General features: G+C 40.6%; 1 protein-coding gene across 2 annotated transcripts in view; it reads right to left on the bottom strand.

The window, feature by feature from the left end:
- The window catches only part of LOC136836422 (5'-deoxynucleotidase HDDC2), a 64,646-nt gene extending 49,384 nt beyond the window's left edge, over positions 1-15,262 (bottom strand). Inside the window, exon 1 of one of the 2 annotated variants that reach the window (XM_067100644.1) lies at positions 14,793-15,262. The gene's annotated coding sequence lies outside the window, so the exon portion shown is untranslated. The remainder of the gene's footprint in view (positions 1-14,792) is intronic. The other variant, XM_067100643.1, reaches the window with a different exon arrangement.
- Positions 15,263-16,404: the final 1,142 nt, after the last annotated feature.

The following is a 16,404-nucleotide window of genomic DNA, read 5'->3' as shown; positions in this document are numbered from 1 at the left end:
CAGTCTTACAAACAGTTCCAATGCAGTCTCGGTGTGCCTTAAAACTCATCCACTGAACTTTCTTGGTAGGCCTAAAGCACCAGTCCATTAAAGCTTAATGAGGGGCTTCAACAGTCTTAAAGACTTCAGAAGGTGGTCCATCTCTTGCGGGACAAAGAATGCACCTTCCTGAAAACTGCAAGGCGGATCGGCCTGCGTCAACGAGACAGAAAGTCCCCTGGGGAGGAAGCAGCTACTCCAGGGGAAGAAACTTCTCCAGTAGCATAAGATAAGTTTGGAGACCTAGAAAAATAAGAAAGAAGGGACACTAAAGCAAGCCTACCCTGCTCCCTCTTCTCAGAAAGCCAGTTTTCCACTTCTTAGGCCCCTTCTTGGATGAGGACAGTACCTGCTAGGGAGTCTGTAAAAGTGTCTGAAGGCTGACTACTCATCATAAAAACAAAGCCGGGATGGAAGGGTTGCAGGAGAAGAACTCTCAGAAATTCTGAAGTAAACTTCCAGAAGGGGCGCATAAGGAGCCGCTGGAGAATCTTGATCAAAATCCTCTTCTTCTAACAAAACAGGAGACACTGGGGCATCTGATGGAGGTGCCTTAGCAGTGTGAGTCCATGAAGAAGCTGCAAAATGCTATCTAACTTGTGTTGAAGAGTTGGGCCAAAGCTGGACCCAAACTTGAGGCACACTGACAATCGTCCCAAAACTGGATGAAGCCTGGCACTTGTGGCTTAAACCGGCGTCAAAATACTGGCTGGTTTCCCCAAGGCACTGGCAACTAGGCGGAGTAAAGCAGGTTGACGTGTTGGGCTCTAGTAGTTAGCGGATGAGTCAGGAACTTTGGGGCGCATTCAGGGAGCTTAGCTGTGTCAGGGGCGTTTAAAAGGCAGGCGTTCAGGTAATAATACAGTGCTTTAAAATACACACTACTGGGCACTCATTGTCACGGAGCGGCTCATCAAGAACATGGCACTCAGCCAAATTCAGGTGCTTGGGTGAGAAAGAAACATCTTCTTAGACAAAGAAGGGTGACTAAACACTCGTTCCTGGCGTCCCAAAAGGGAGAAGCGTTCAGGGCTGTCCCACTTACTGCAAGAAGGCTGAGGACTGAGAAGCCCCCCTCAACCTTTGCTGCTGGGTAGTCAGTAGCTAGATCCTTGGATCAAGGGCTGTGACTCAGGAAAATGCCATTGGTGCCTTCTGTACAGCAAAGAATCTATTTTAACTAGAATGGAGCTGATTCGTCTGCTTCTAGTTTCTGCAGCTGTCTCTTGATGCAACCTGGAATGCAACACGCTTGTCTGAGGGCGACTGCCTTTGGGCAGACCCACTCACCTCCCCTTGGGCCTGAACGGTATGTCTCCTCCCTTTTTTCAGGGGTATGGCAATGACCGTTGCCTAAGAACAGTGGGACAAACAGCTACCTCCTCACTAACACTCTTCTTACGAACTTATCCATAAGGACAAGCATCGATGCCCCTAAGTTTGGGCCACTATGATGACCACCATATTTGCCACTCGGATCAAATTGATTTTCCATGCTGGCGAAGTGATCGGGTTCAAAGTGTGAAAGTCAGGAGCAGGAGTAGATGGTCTGGCAGGTATGTATGACGCCTGATACAGGGGAAACAGGAACAACAAAGAGGAATCGTCAGCAGGAATATCTACATTGTTATATTTAGGAGTCGCCTGACTAGCTAATTTCTTGCCGGCTTTAGTGGCTGCCTTCCTTTTGTTGTGATCTCTAATTTATTTAAATGAGAAGTCAAGGTCTTCCATTTACGCTTGTCCCAATCCTGCATTAAAATCACTCATGTCAAATCAATGGTACAAACTTGCCCTCTGCAATTTGTGCACAGGGTATGAGAGTTATAAGTTATTTTCGTTAACAGGGTATCGCAGCAAAGGCTGCAATACCAGAAACTAGAAGAGCTAGTGTCTGACATACCAACTAGCTACAAGTCACAATCATTAACAAAGTCAAATCAGGAAAAAACAATGCCAAAAGGCTACCATACAAAGAATACTTCACCAGATGGGAAGAAGCAACAATTGTCAAAACCAAATTGCTTAGTCAACACAGTGTGTGGAAGATACAAGCAGCAGAAACAAACTGATCTATCAGCCAGCTGTTCCTCTTTTTTACCCAAAAGATGGGCAGGGTCTTTTCAGATGGACAAAACAAAAGAATCGCTATTGTAATTTGGTCTTAAGCTGCCATTCGTGTAGAAACTCTTAGCTAAGTAATTACTGGGTAAGTTACATAAAAATGAAAAAATAAGGGAAATGAAGTACAAAAGATAAAAAAAGTGAACCTGGGAAAAAGCCCAAAACTGCACTGAACAGTAATAGTTTTCGGTTAGACAGTCAGATTGAAGAAAAAAATGGGAATGGAGGTAAAGTAGAATATTAAAAAATGGGGTGACTTGGGGCTAAAGTGAAACTGCAAACACCATTAATAATGCCTACAGTGCCACATGAGGTGCAGTGACATCCCCTACCCCTATGGAGGTTAATCAATCATATTGTTCTTTCTTTCTTAATTTAACAAGTTGTACTTCCTCAGTATCATTCATTCCACATCTTTTATTGTATTCCTTGTGTTTCCATCCCTTTTGTCAATCCTTCGTTCCCTCACTCCCCTGTAAGGAGAGTGTGCCATCAAGTACCTTACATGGTGTCATTTCCTGTGGACACCATTTGTCTGCACTCTCTATTTTAGCCTTTCACTTTTACCTCCATTCTGCTTTCTTTCTTCAACCTTCACTGTCTAAAGCACTGAATGGCTGATAAACCCCATTGACTTGGCTTTTGTCAATTCCATAAATCAATATAAATTAATCAATCATGTTGAGCCAAACCCACAAAATGACAGATGGTTCCCCCCACGCATGCACACACACCAAAAGATAATTTTAAAAAGCAGAAAAACACAGGAATATAAGAATGAAGGGGAAAACAAAAAAGTAAAAAGATTCAAACCAAAAAAGACAGGACAGCATCAACTTCACATAAGCAAACTGGGATTACTTGCGGGCCGAGATACTGACACTATCATCACTAAACAGAATAAAGGTAGATGCAGAGCCAGATGAGGCTGTCATGCACACAGAAGGAACATTTTGCTCAAGTTAAAGCAGGTTGATGCAATTGTGTACTAGTATGTAATAAGGCATCTTATTACTGACAGCTAATGGACAAAGGTAAGTAAAGCACCTTACGTGGCTGCCATTGTGTAAGGCTACAAATCAGATAACAAAGTCTGACTCCTGACAGTTTGAAGTCAGCAAAACCAAAGGTTTGCCAGGGGTGAGTAGCCAGGTCCATAGAGTCCAAATCATGCCTAGGATGTCAGCAATACATTAAAGAAAAATTGCATAAAAAAAATCAGGGAAAACTTCACTCTTTTAGACACTCTGAATTGGCCTTGACAGCATGGTAAGCACACCTGCTCAGATAGAAGACTACCTACCCGACCTTGAGTTAACCCCACACAGCATCAATGTATTTAGGTCTCGAAGGGGGGATCATTGTTTTTCTGGCAAGGCAGATCCAAGTTCAACTGTAATATACACTGTCGGGCAGAAGAATGAACCTCCTTTCATGAGCATCTACACCCAATAGCCTCCCTTGAACCCAATCCCTTCAACTGGTTGGAGTTCTAATAACTAAGTAAGTGTGACAGACTTACTATACTGTGATGGAAGTGCACGCTAAGCCTTCCCACACAGATGGAACAAATGTTCATCTCCTTCTGCACATCTATGTATGATGGTCTAACCTTTCTATTACATTTGCTGAAATCCCTTCAACCATGCATGCAATGACAACAAAGAACATAACATACTGAGAAACAGGAGTTATAGAGATGGAAAAATCTGGGAAAAATTATATTTCCTAGAGAGTATTAAGGAGAACTGTGTGTTTTTCCCCAAGGCTAACATAAAAGCAAACAGTAGGATCTAACTCCAATGTGAGGCAAAAAGTCTAATTCTTAGAGAGAAATGACAAAAATACCAGATAAAACAATCTATGATGTACTGTAAATACTGTGCACTAAACACACCTATAACCTGTATTTTCATACTAACAAGCTGATTAACTACAGGGTACAAAGCTATTCAAAGCACACTGATGGATGATACATCTAGAATATATCTCAGAACAATGCACCAGAACCTTTTTTTTTTTTTTTTTTTTTTCAGGCACTCTTGAAAATTTAAATGAACACAAACCAATCTGGTTTGTAAATACATATGAGTATATTCAACAGAACAACCTGAAGATAATTCTAACTGACCTTGCTTTTTGTTTAGTCAAGCAATAAATGGTATGTAGCAGCATATTTATGCCAAAAAAACACAAATCATTACAGTAGTCATACAAGAGTGAAGCCTTATCAACTTTCAGAAGAAAATCAGACAATGATGTAACCATCACACTTCTTACATATGAAGTATGTTCAAAACGTTGTCATGAAAATAATCACACCTTGATTGTAGTGGCAGGAGCAATATCATCTGCTCGATAATGAGGCTAGACACCTCTTATCCCTCTTATAATGATAGAGCCATCTCGCCCACCAGTTGCAATCACACCCAAATTAATTAATATAATTATAAATTTATATACAGTAGTTGATTTTAATTATATAATAACAGGTTATTCTAAAAGGAAACTTTACAATGATCAGTCAACTTGTTAATCAAACATGATTTTCAAATGTTCAAATTTGAAATTTTGTGCCTGGAGAAAATATAAATTCTCAAATATTTTTAGGATCCTTCTAACCTTTTTCTATAAGGGCACTCAACCATCAAACAAAACAGAATTATAAAGTTGATTATAACCTGTTTGCACCAGAAAAAATGACGTTTTTATAATAAAAATAAAGTTTATATATACTTACCAAATAATATAGTTTCTACAGGAGGAGCTCAAAATTCAAGTTAGCAGTAGTGCTCTTTTGTTTTGGGTGTAGGGTATACTGCCTTCCTACCTTTGGGAAGAATAGGTACAAGCGCCAGTTAAAGAAGCTCAATTTGTTATGCTCTATGCCCATGAGATCAGGAGGAGGAGGTCAATCATGTAATTATTTGGTAAGTATATATAAAAACTTTTATTTTATTATAAAAATGTCATTTTATAAATAACACCAAATAATTACATAGCTGAATCATTGATTGGAGGTGGGATGAATGAGTATGGAAAAGAACGGAATAGAAAATTAGCTGGCATCTTGAAATGTAGCGTAACCTTACCTGGTGATGGAGCAACAGCAGATGGGTACTGCCCTCTCTGGTCGTAGCTCTCTCGATCTGTAGAGCGGCGGGGTGGTAGAGCCAAGGGTTGCCTCTATTTGAATTGGTGTTTTTGCAATGTAGGAGGTTAATGGTGGGTTTATCAGCTCACAATCAAAAAGGGTCACAAAATAATATGTGGATATGCCCTTGGCCAGGGGCACAGTACAATAAAAGCAACAAAGACCAGATGTTAACCTACACAACCATCAAAATTTTACCAAAACCGCAAAATGCCGACTGGTGACACTCACGACTCAGTGTTCACCAGACTTCCCAGAAGATACAACTATCCTTATTCAAGGAGAGTGGGTAGAGGAAAAAAAAAAGGCGTTTCTATCCTTCATCCCCAATACCATGCCAGAGAAGAACAGACCTAAAGTACTACATTTTCATTACAACGTTTCAATGTCCCATAAGTAAACATCAGCAAACACTGACTTGATCACCTCAAAATGTTGCGGAAGGTTGAAGACAGACAGGTTACGTCTGAAAGCCAATTCACACCTCACGGCTCTTATTTCATGAGTCTTTACATATGGGCAGTAAATCATCTTGAACTCCCAAATGTGCTTCTGAAATCATGGATCTTAAAAAGAATGAAAATGCATTCTTGGACAAAGGTCGGCTGGGTCTTTCACAGAACACCAAAAGTCAAAATAAGTAAAACCTCTTAAGAACAGTTCTTTCAAGGTATACTCTCCATTAAGCTCTTACAGGGCAGAGGACTTTCTCTTCATCGGATGGACCTAGAAGTGCCAAAAAATACAAAATTAGTGGTATACAGCATTGCCTTGTTAAGACTTATCCTTCTATCAATGGTATGAAGCTCGCTGGCTCTAGTTGGCTGTTCCTCTGCCATCAAGAATAAAGGTCTTCTTCGTCAGATTCCAGTGACATAATCAAAGGTTCAAACAGTGGTCCTGACAGCCATTTGAGGACCCGTCAAGTTCTAAAGCGACTCCCAAGGGTTTTGCTTGCTTACTAGTATTCAAATGTTTGATTAAATTGCTGATGTCTTGGTCTGAACTCAACACCCGCTCTGTAACCCTTGATGATAGATGTTGTGAGTCCTTTTTGATGTTCTAAGATGTAACAGAAAATCTGCGATTTGGGCTACAGATGTTTGAGAAGAGAGATATTTCGCTCCGGCACCACTTCTGAAAAACTGCCCACTTCTGTAGTAGACCAGAAGATTGTTGTAGACTTGACCTCTGCAGCCTTCCTTGAAATCCTTTTGCTCTGACAAGCTCCCCGACAGTCTGAAGCTTTAATTTCAGTGGTAACCTTGATGGAATCGCATAAGTGTGGCTGTTTAGAAGAGTTCTCTTCTGAGAGTAGCTTAGGAAGTCCGTCAAAAGGCTCAGAGGCTCATGGGAACCACTCCTTGTGTGGCCAAAGGGGCGACTAAGGTCATTGACATGCTGTTATGTGCGTTGAACTTTTTAACACTTCCTTCACAATGCTGAGAGAACAAGGCGTAAAGGTCAAGGTTAGAGCCAGTCCTGCAATGTGGAATCCGTCGCCCATGCTTGTGGGTCCCAGAGCTGAGGAACAATGCAGTGGAAGACAATGGTTCCTTAAAGTTACAAACATGTCTATCGACAGCTTTCCCCACTTTCCGTGAGTGGGGTGCACACCTGTGGATTAAGTGTCCATTCCATCAGTGGACTCCGTTTGCCATGGACTCAGATTTGCCTGCAAGGACATTCAGCCCCTGCCCTGAATGAGCGGGTCACTAATTGGGTCTCACTTGCTCCTTACTTGCCCATAGAAAGAAAATCCTTTGCATTTCATAAAAAGCATAAAGAATGGGTCCCTCATGATTCTTGATATAAGCCTGGTGGTCACGCTGTCTGAACAACTGACTACTGTCTTGTTGAAGTGCCAGATGTTTTCCTTTTAATTCCTTTACAATGATGTGGAGGTTTCTTTTGGTAGGTGACCATGTTCCTGAAACCTCCATATCGTTGAGAAGGGCTCTAACCCAGATCCGAAGTGTCTGAGTATAACGTTAGGTCAGGGTTCGTTGGAGCTAGAGACCCTCCTCTTGCAAATCTGACTTACCAGTAATTACCACCGGGGTCCTCTTCTATCTGAGGGGTGATGTTGAAAACACACCAATTCCTTTCAATTGGCCTTGAGTAAAATTGCAGTACTCTTGTGTGTAATCTGCCTAATGAAACAAACTTCTCTATGGAAGAGAGGGTTCCCAGAAGACTCATCCAAGCGTTGGCTGAGCAGGAGGGGCCAGTTACGAAGTCCTGGACTTTCCTGCAGCTATTTAGGATCCTCTGTTGGGATGGACAAGCCCGAAAACTCAGAGAGTCTATCACTCTCCCCAAATATAATAGACCGAGTTGGGACTAGCTGTGACTTCTTTAAGTTTATTAAAAGGCCTAGATCTTGAGCGAGACGAAGAGTTTTCTGCAGGTCCTCCGTGCACTGAGATCTCGAAGGGGAGCGTAGGAGCCAATCATCCAGGTACAGAGAGATGTTTACCGCCATAAGGTGTAGCCATTTCACTAGGGGAGCAAGTACCTGGGTAAAAACTTGAGGGGCCGTGGAGAGTCTGAAGCAAAGTGCCTGCAGCTGGAAGACTCTGTCCTAGAACACAAATCTTAGATACTTCCTGGAGTCCGGGTGAACTGGAATGTGGAAGTAAGCATCTTGTGTGTCGATCATAACCATCCAGTCTCCCTGACGGATGGTCGACAACACCTTCTGACTCGTCTCCATTTTGAACTTCGTTGTTTGAATGAGGATGATCAGGGGACTGATGTCCAGGACAGGTCTCCATCCTCCCGATGGCATGGGAACCACGAAGAGGCGGTTGTAAAACCCCTCCGTGTTTGCATCCTCGACTACTTCCATGGCTTTCTTTTCTAGTAGGGCTGACACTTCCCGAGATAGGGCCAAAAACCTCTCTGAGTCTACCAAGTAGGCTGTTAAGCTGATGGAAGAGGTTACTAAGGGAGGTTTCTCCCTGAAAGGGATAGCATAGCCTTCTTTCAATACCTTCAGCACCCAAAGCTCCACATTCTTCTTTTTCCATTCTGTCCAGAAATGGGAAAGTCTTGCTCCCACTGGAATATGGAGGACAGACGTCTCATTTTCGGGGTGCTGGCTTGTTAATGGGTTTCCTGGCTGGTCTGGAAGTTTGGAGGTTGGCTTTAGGTCGGGACTGGAAACACCCTCTAGAACTTCGAAAGGGCTGTTGCTGCAAGGGCGATGACGTTCTAGTAGATGTGGTAGAAGTAGTGGCTCTAGGTCTGCGACCTCTAGACTTAGTCCTTTTGGTGGACTGAGTGAGAGGTCCAAGTCCTTCTTCTTTTGCTCCATTGAAACCCATCCCAGGGTGTCCTGCAGAAACAGACTATTCTTGTCAGGGGCAAATAGAAGTGAAGAACATTGCAATGGGTGACTCCTCTGCCATGAACAAGCACCACAAATCTCGTTTCTTGAGGACTCCTGTTGTGAAGATGGTTGCCTAGCTCTAGTGCGCCATCTCTTACGGCTCTATCAGCGCTGCGTCAGTACTCCAAGCCAGTCCGATCACGAGAAGTTCTCTTGAAGGGATGTACAGTCTTCTATTTTTCCAGGCTAGGAGCCCCACTGTCCCAATCCAGAAAACTAAAGACCTCGAAGACTTTAAAGATGTCTTTAAACAAATTAATTAATTCAAGGTTGTGAAGAGAATTCTGGCCGAAAGCTGAGAGGCAGCATCTATGATAAACTCCCAAGGACAGAGCTTCTCCAGTTGCATAAGACAGGTACTTCTGCCTTATCAAAGCGAGGGAGGCGAACAGAACACACGCCTTCCCGACTTCCCTCTTCTCTGCTAACCAGGCATCCATGCAGCCCAAAGCTTTCTTCAACAATGAAGACAAAACCGCCAATGGAAGTATGGCAGTATCTGGTGGTTGTCGCATCAAGAAGGCCGAACCCTGCGATAAAGGGACGGCTGGGAGAAAAGAACAACGGGTAACAGACCAGGAAAAACCTGAGCAGTGCCGAGTAATTAGATGCAGGTTGCTCCTATTCTACAAGTTCCTCGACGGACAAAGCGGGTGATCCTGGGGGTTCCATGGTCTCTTGCACTACTGGAGTTGGCTTTTGAAGAAGGCTCAATACTTTATCAAGCCGAAGTTGAAGCGGCGCTAACAAAGGATCTTGAGTAACAGAGGGAAAATCTCTTGAAGCATCAGATACTGGAAATTCTCCTTGCAGGGTCATGAAGATATCATTAGTGCGTAGACTTGGAAGGAGTGCCACAGCGACTGGACACACTGAGGCGTTGGCGCCCACTCGCTGTCGAAGCAGACACTGACTCCTTGGAAACAGCTGCATTCTTCACGTGGACACTTGGCACCCCAAGGATGGGTACTCGGTGATCTAATGTTCACACTCCGAGCGGTCATACACGGGATCTCCTAACTCAGAATCTGGGAGCCCACAAACTGGAAAGGCGGAACTGTGCGCTCATGCGAGGGGTGCTCGGACCAAGTGAGCTCATACGATGGGCGCTCTAAGAGATGATAGCTCAGACACCAAATGATCTTCAAGTTGGCGCTTCGTACCACTACTAATGCACTGGGCGCTCATCGCTTGGCACGAAAAGTTGGACTAGCACACACCTCTTTGGGGCCAGAGCACTTTCGCACCTGAATGGGGGCGAGAATCTCTAGCTGGCGACTCCCAAAAACTACAAGAAAGGAAGGGTTATGTTCTCTCTTTCTCTACAGCTAAACTACCCGGAGCTGGGCGAATCTGAATCAGGATGCGTCCGGCCTTTTCAGTGGCCTAGAAACTTTGCAAAAACGGTCACAGCGTTTCTTTGATGTGGGAGAATCTGAATCACTTGAAGATAGGGCAGATACGTCCATTCGAACACCTTTCCAATGGCATTCTTCTGCAGCCTGGGATTGGCGGACAACAGGCTCGGATGAGGCGACGACACCTCGTGGGCAAACCCCACTGACCTCCCTTGGACTGCCAGTCTGCTTCCTCCCAGGTGGGCAAGGGGAGTTTAGCAGGGACCTTGGTCTAGGAGCATCGGTGGGACGAACAGCCGCCCCCTCCACTGACACTTCACTATTAAATTTGTCCATCATGACCTTCACAGAGCTCCCAATCTGGGAAACAGTACTCACAAGTAAATTAAATTTTTGATCAACCCGTGCTTCTAAGCTGGGAATGGCATTGGGTTCAGCAGAATGAGAGCTAGGTCATGGAATGACAGGAAAAGTTGGAGGACTGGAAATGGGAGAAAAAGCTGTCAGAGGTGTATGCATAACATCGGTATCAACTCCTGGAGAATGACCTGTACTAGCGGAAGCCTTAGCTTTAGCCCTAGTTGTAGCTTTTCTAATTCAGTCACGCTGCAATTTGTCTATGTGTGTCTGTAAAGTTTTCCATTTACCCTTCTCCCAGTCCTTACATTTGTCACAATTCAATCCCAGAGAAGAAATTTGTCCCCTACAAGTACAACAAATGGTATGTGAGTCATATATTGCAGAAGTGAGTCTAGTTTTGCAGCCTTTGCTGCAATACCTAATGCTAGACAAACTAAAGTCAGATATAATGGGTCAAAATTCCAATTAGACAAGTCACAGTCAAAGAAATAATCCAAATTCTAGCTAAGCTAAATAGCTGCTACCAAAAGCAAAGCACTACTTCAAAGACGATCTCCGACCATCCAAGCAAAAAGCAGATCAAAGAGCTGCTAATAACTGGTGTTCAGTCATTAAGCGGCAGAAACGATTGGGCTCTTTGGCTACGTTGTAACTATTCTTCTTTGAAAGTGGTGGGGCAATATGCCTACACCTAAAACAAAGAAGAGTGCTCACGGCGAATTTTGAATTTTGAGCTGCGGCGTGGCAGAAACTATAGCTATGTAATTTTTGGTAAGTTGCTTATATAAAACACTTTCTTTTTTGAGTAACTCTCTTAATCCAACTACAAATACGACTTCTTTAACATACCAATCTGAAATCTTACGTTTCCCAAGTTAAGTAAATCCTGCATGTAAAATGTAGGTTAACTATAGTTCAAATTACAGACAAAACTTCATTAAGCACCATCTTACATTTAAGATACAAGTTTCTACCCAAAAGAAAAAATCAAAATAAGACCAGTTTAATGGTAACTATTAAGTAATTTCTGGAAAGTAATCTTAGCTAATAAAGCAACAACCTGGAAGGACAAAAATACCAAAGTTATAATATTAGTTTCAGTTCCAATTGTATCACCCAAAACAGCACATTTCTTGATAACAAAAGCCATGGTAAAGGATATGATGAGCAAGTTAAATAAGCTAAAATTGTGAACTGTGCATCGCTAGAATCACACTTTATATGTTATCTCTAACCCAAAACAGATGATGTGAAACAGTTACTCATTTATTTTTCAAAAGAGATGACTTTGGAGAGTCCTCCCCTTAGCTCTGTCCAGTCACGATGTCAACAGTCTAAGTTGTCAGGTTGACATTCCAAGATAAAGCAGCCATGCAGATTTCTCATGTTAAGCTATGGATAAAAAAGCAAAATTGTAAACCTTTTGTTAAAAAGCCCAATCTTGTGGGACCTGGGAGGCTTTTGACATCCTGTATAGTTGTTGCAACAGTCAAGGTTTTATAACTCTTTGTATATTTTGTGAATTTTAATAATGACTTTTGATGTTCACTTATTCATTGCCTCAAATAGTGATATCAAGATAGATAATTACAATGACTCATTGACAATAGTAATATTGGTTATAAGTTGGTGTGCATAAACAGTTAACATACACACATATCCCTTCAACCAATGATACACTGTTGCATATATTTTGTGACTCCATTTGGTTTTTGAATAATAAAAGTAATACTTCTGTATTGGTCATGACCAAAAACCAGCCACATTTCAGCGGATGACTGGATGTTGTGCATTCCAGGGCTAAAAAGTCGTTTTGGAAAAATTTTTCTTTCAAGTAATTTCCTTTTAAATATGAGTTTTAAAAGTACCCTGTCTATACTTTTATTATTAGGCTTCTGCGGTACAGCTTGACAATGATTATAACAAAGGTGATAAGTTAAAATGAGCAAGAAAATATTTGGTTCATTACAAAGTTGCAAATGCAGCATGTTGCCATTGTCCTTAAGTAGCTGAAGCTAGCATCTCTTGGGCTAACTAAATTCAGAACAAGTTCAAGCAAACCAATTGGCAACATGAGGTTTGTGGTCCCATACGAACCAGAGAATATATAAAAAAAAGGTCTTAAGACAGAGAGATTGAAGTCTTGAGCAGAGCAGTGATATTAACACTAGGATCCCCAGATCTAAATGTGCCTGCAGACCCAAACAACCATTCTGTCTATGTTTTTTTATAGTTATTTCCTGAGCTGTTGGCATTTTATTAGTATTTCAGAATTCTTTACAGTTTTGATTATACAAACAAGTTTCTTATTTGCTATAATGCTAAAGCATAACTGAGATCTTACTCAGTCATGAAAGAATTCCTAACGTCCATTTCATTTTGCCCCTATATATTTTAAGTCTATCTAAAAATCTTAATTGTATTACAATTTTTATATTGTTATTATCATAATAAACAATTCATAATTTTATGAAGAATAATTCTTAGTCATTGGTGGTAAAAATCATAAAAGCGGTTGATTAGGCCATACAACACTGTTTTTGTTATAATTTTGGGAATGACAACTTTGTATTCCAATTTTGCAAAGTTCCAGAACTAAAGAGATTTAGTTTTGTAGATCTATAAATAGCTAATAATTGTTTGTGCAGCAAAATGTACATGGTACAATTTTATCTTTGTCACAATAAATTTTATGGATTTTGACTTCTGCAAATGTACCACATAATTGACCTTTTTATATTTATGTTCACTACCATTACTTGCTGATTCTTTGTAACTTTGGGTCTTCATGGCAGTACTTCTTTGGTCTCCTCTTTGGTCATTGTTTTCTCCCGTTCCCTTGATTATTTCTGATTCTCATCTAATTTCTTTCTTATATACTGAATTCTGCTAATTCACTCTGACAATTGTTCAGAACTCTTTTTGGTAATTTTCATTTGTCACTTCCTTATAAATAACCATTCATTTATTGCTGCCAGGTCCACTGTGTTTTGAAAAGAATGTAACAATACGTATGTATGTATTCTCACTGAATTCTTTGACCATTTATATGTATGTATCCATGTTTATATATATTAGTAACATTTGACTTTCTGGTGTCTTCTTTGCATTATGTGTGCTACAACTATGATATAGTGCTAAACCCCTGTTTTTGCTGGTCTCCAATTGATAAACTGTTACTCATATCATCAGACTTATGGAAATCTTAGCATTGAGTACAACTTGCCCTTTCACCGTATTTTCACTGAGAAATATTCACTAATTGCAATTATATTTATCTCCATTTTATACTGGTTCACTTTGTGATAAAACTATTAGTTGCTCAGGCTAAGTTGACAGATGTAATGATAGTTGTCTGTTGTGACATTTCTCCCTTTTTCAACTAGGGCTCAATTAGTTGCATGACCACAAAATATTTTAAATTCTCCTGTAAGGCGCGATGCTCTTCTTTCCCTAGCGAGAGGGCCAAATTACAATTCACCAGCTTCTTTCCTCCTTATCTACTTTATCCAATGCCTGTATGAAAAAGATAATGAGAATGTTCAAGTATTGTTGTTACTTATGCTCTTGGGTAAATGCTTACAGCCATAAAAATCGAATCAGAAACAATTAGGAAATTTGGAAGGAAGAAATCTGTAGGCATCTAGGTAATACAACAATTAATTAGGTTTAATACAAATGTAACGTTAATTAGAATAGGACTACATTTTTTTACTTGAGTACCCTTAAATTAGTCAAAATGACTCCTTGGGTATCCATTAAAAAAACTAAAAATTAACTAAAGCTAAGAAACCTATTCTTCACAGCTGCTAATGATGTAATTATCACTGGCCAAATCATTAAAAGTCTACTGTAATTAAAATTGGAGTGAAATATTACAAAAACCTATTGGGCATGAAAGCACTTTGAATGGTGGCCAATAAAAATAACTATGCAAATTCTAGTGTTATGATGAAACTGCCATGTGAAAATAGTGAAGCAAGGCAAGTCTTGATTTAGGCTCCACATTCCAAGGCCCAAACACACCTTAGTACGGTACACCCCTTGGCAACAAATAGAGATAAGGTACTGGCCTACGTGCATGACATTCGAAAGGCCTAGCCAGCAGGAAAGGCCTAGGTGTACATTAGCCCAGTCTCACTCGGCAAAGGCTTAGGCCTAGACTAAGTCCTGTTCTGAAAATGCTCTCGGTAAACTACCGATTAGAGATGATGCCTTGCCTGTAACCGATTAAAACTAATTATTTAGCTTGTATATAACAAAGGTTGCCTAGTCATTGGCTATCCATGTCCCTAAGCTATTATGGCGCCTAACAGAAAATGTTAAACTGCAGCATGTGATAGACTAGCCCAGGCCTTTCCACCCGACAGTTTACTTGCCTTGTCAACCAAATACGAATTTATAGGATCAAATGTTCTCTCCTAAATATTTGACATGAGTTAGGTTTTTTATTACCTTTAATCGTCCAACTGCTTTGAAAAATTCTAAACAATTTTTCGGATTTCCAGATGCCATAACTTTCTCGCAGCTTTTATCACATAACAGCTGAGCTGACCGACGTGACTGACGCAGCTCGCTCCTATATTCAATTTTTTTCCAACAAGCGATCCAGGTTTTGGTAAGGTCCACGTACTCAAGGGAGACGACCTGTATATATTTTTAGTTTTTTTGTGTGGCTCTGTAAATGAACCCAAAATAGGTATCTTCTAAGTGTTTTTAGAAGGGTTCGTGATTTCTTATTAGGACCAGGTGTGTCACATCCCCTGTATAATTTTGGGGTTTACTGCATATACATATTTTTCAGTATAGCAATAGGTATGATTAACGGTTTTCAGTTAATGTGCACACATAAGGAAAAAATGAATGATTTTTGTGTCATATCATAGTTTATTCACTCCAATTTCCTGAATCCTTCTTCAAGTGTTTTATTAAGGCTAAGAAAGCGTTTACAATGTACTAGCCAAGAAACTCTCAGGAATCTAACATATGAAAGGTGTTACCATGTGTGTGTAAAGACAATTTCATGTCACAATGGGAAGATATTTGGAAAGAAATTTGGGGATAACTCAGAGTATTCTTCACACTTTAAAACCTGTAAATGCAAGACCGATAATTTCTGGTATTGTAAAACCCATTAAGGAAGGTAATATACATCCTGTAATTAGTTATTGGTTAGTGTCTCTAAGCACTGTCTAGATTATCCATTTTGGCAGCCATTCGTTGTCCACTTCTGTAAATAGATTATTTCAGAAAACCTCAAAGATGATGAAATAATGCCGACGCGTCTTTATGACGTTTTACTGTAGTGTGGACGCACCCCAAAGAGTACAAGAAAATCTTCCGCTTGAATCACTCATCTTAGTATTCATATTATTTTCTATTGATCCATTAAGTTCTTTATAACTTATCAGTATCTTCTGTCATTACAAGTAAATTCCCCCTTGTCTGCAATAAAAGATAAAACCTCTTCCTTTAGAAAGTTTTCATGTGTGAGTTTAATTCGTTTTCTACACCCCTCCTTCATCACCACCTTTCTTAGAACTGCTCTCTTTCAGTATTGGTTCAAAGTCAGAAATGTAAACAAAATCCAGTCCCTTTGTCATTTTAATGGTTCATTATCCAAGCTACAACAGGCAACTAATGATTGGCAATATAATTACTATTAGTGAATGGCCAAAATGAAAAATACCAGTATATATTTTCTATGAATAATATATATATATATTATAAACACTAGTTATATAGAATGTGAATACTAGGGGTTTACTGTATGGCCAGCAGCCACAGGCTCTACTGAGTGACATTTGATAGCTCTCTCTCTCTCTCTCTCTCTCTCTCTCTCTCTCCCTAACATCCCCTCTCTCTCTTCCCCTAACATTTTTTCCTCTCCTCTCTCTCAACACCCCTAAGGCCTTTTATTCCACGATCCCTTTACCTGTCATTTCTTCTGTCAGTTCATAAATAACTGTCTATTT

This window comes from Macrobrachium rosenbergii, chromosome 56, assembly GCF_040412425.1.
Source record: "Macrobrachium rosenbergii isolate ZJJX-2024 chromosome 56, ASM4041242v1, whole genome shotgun sequence".
Taxonomy (NCBI): domain Eukaryota; kingdom Metazoa; phylum Arthropoda; class Malacostraca; order Decapoda; family Palaemonidae; genus Macrobrachium; species Macrobrachium rosenbergii.
This window is presented reverse-complemented; position numbering and strand designations above follow the sequence as displayed.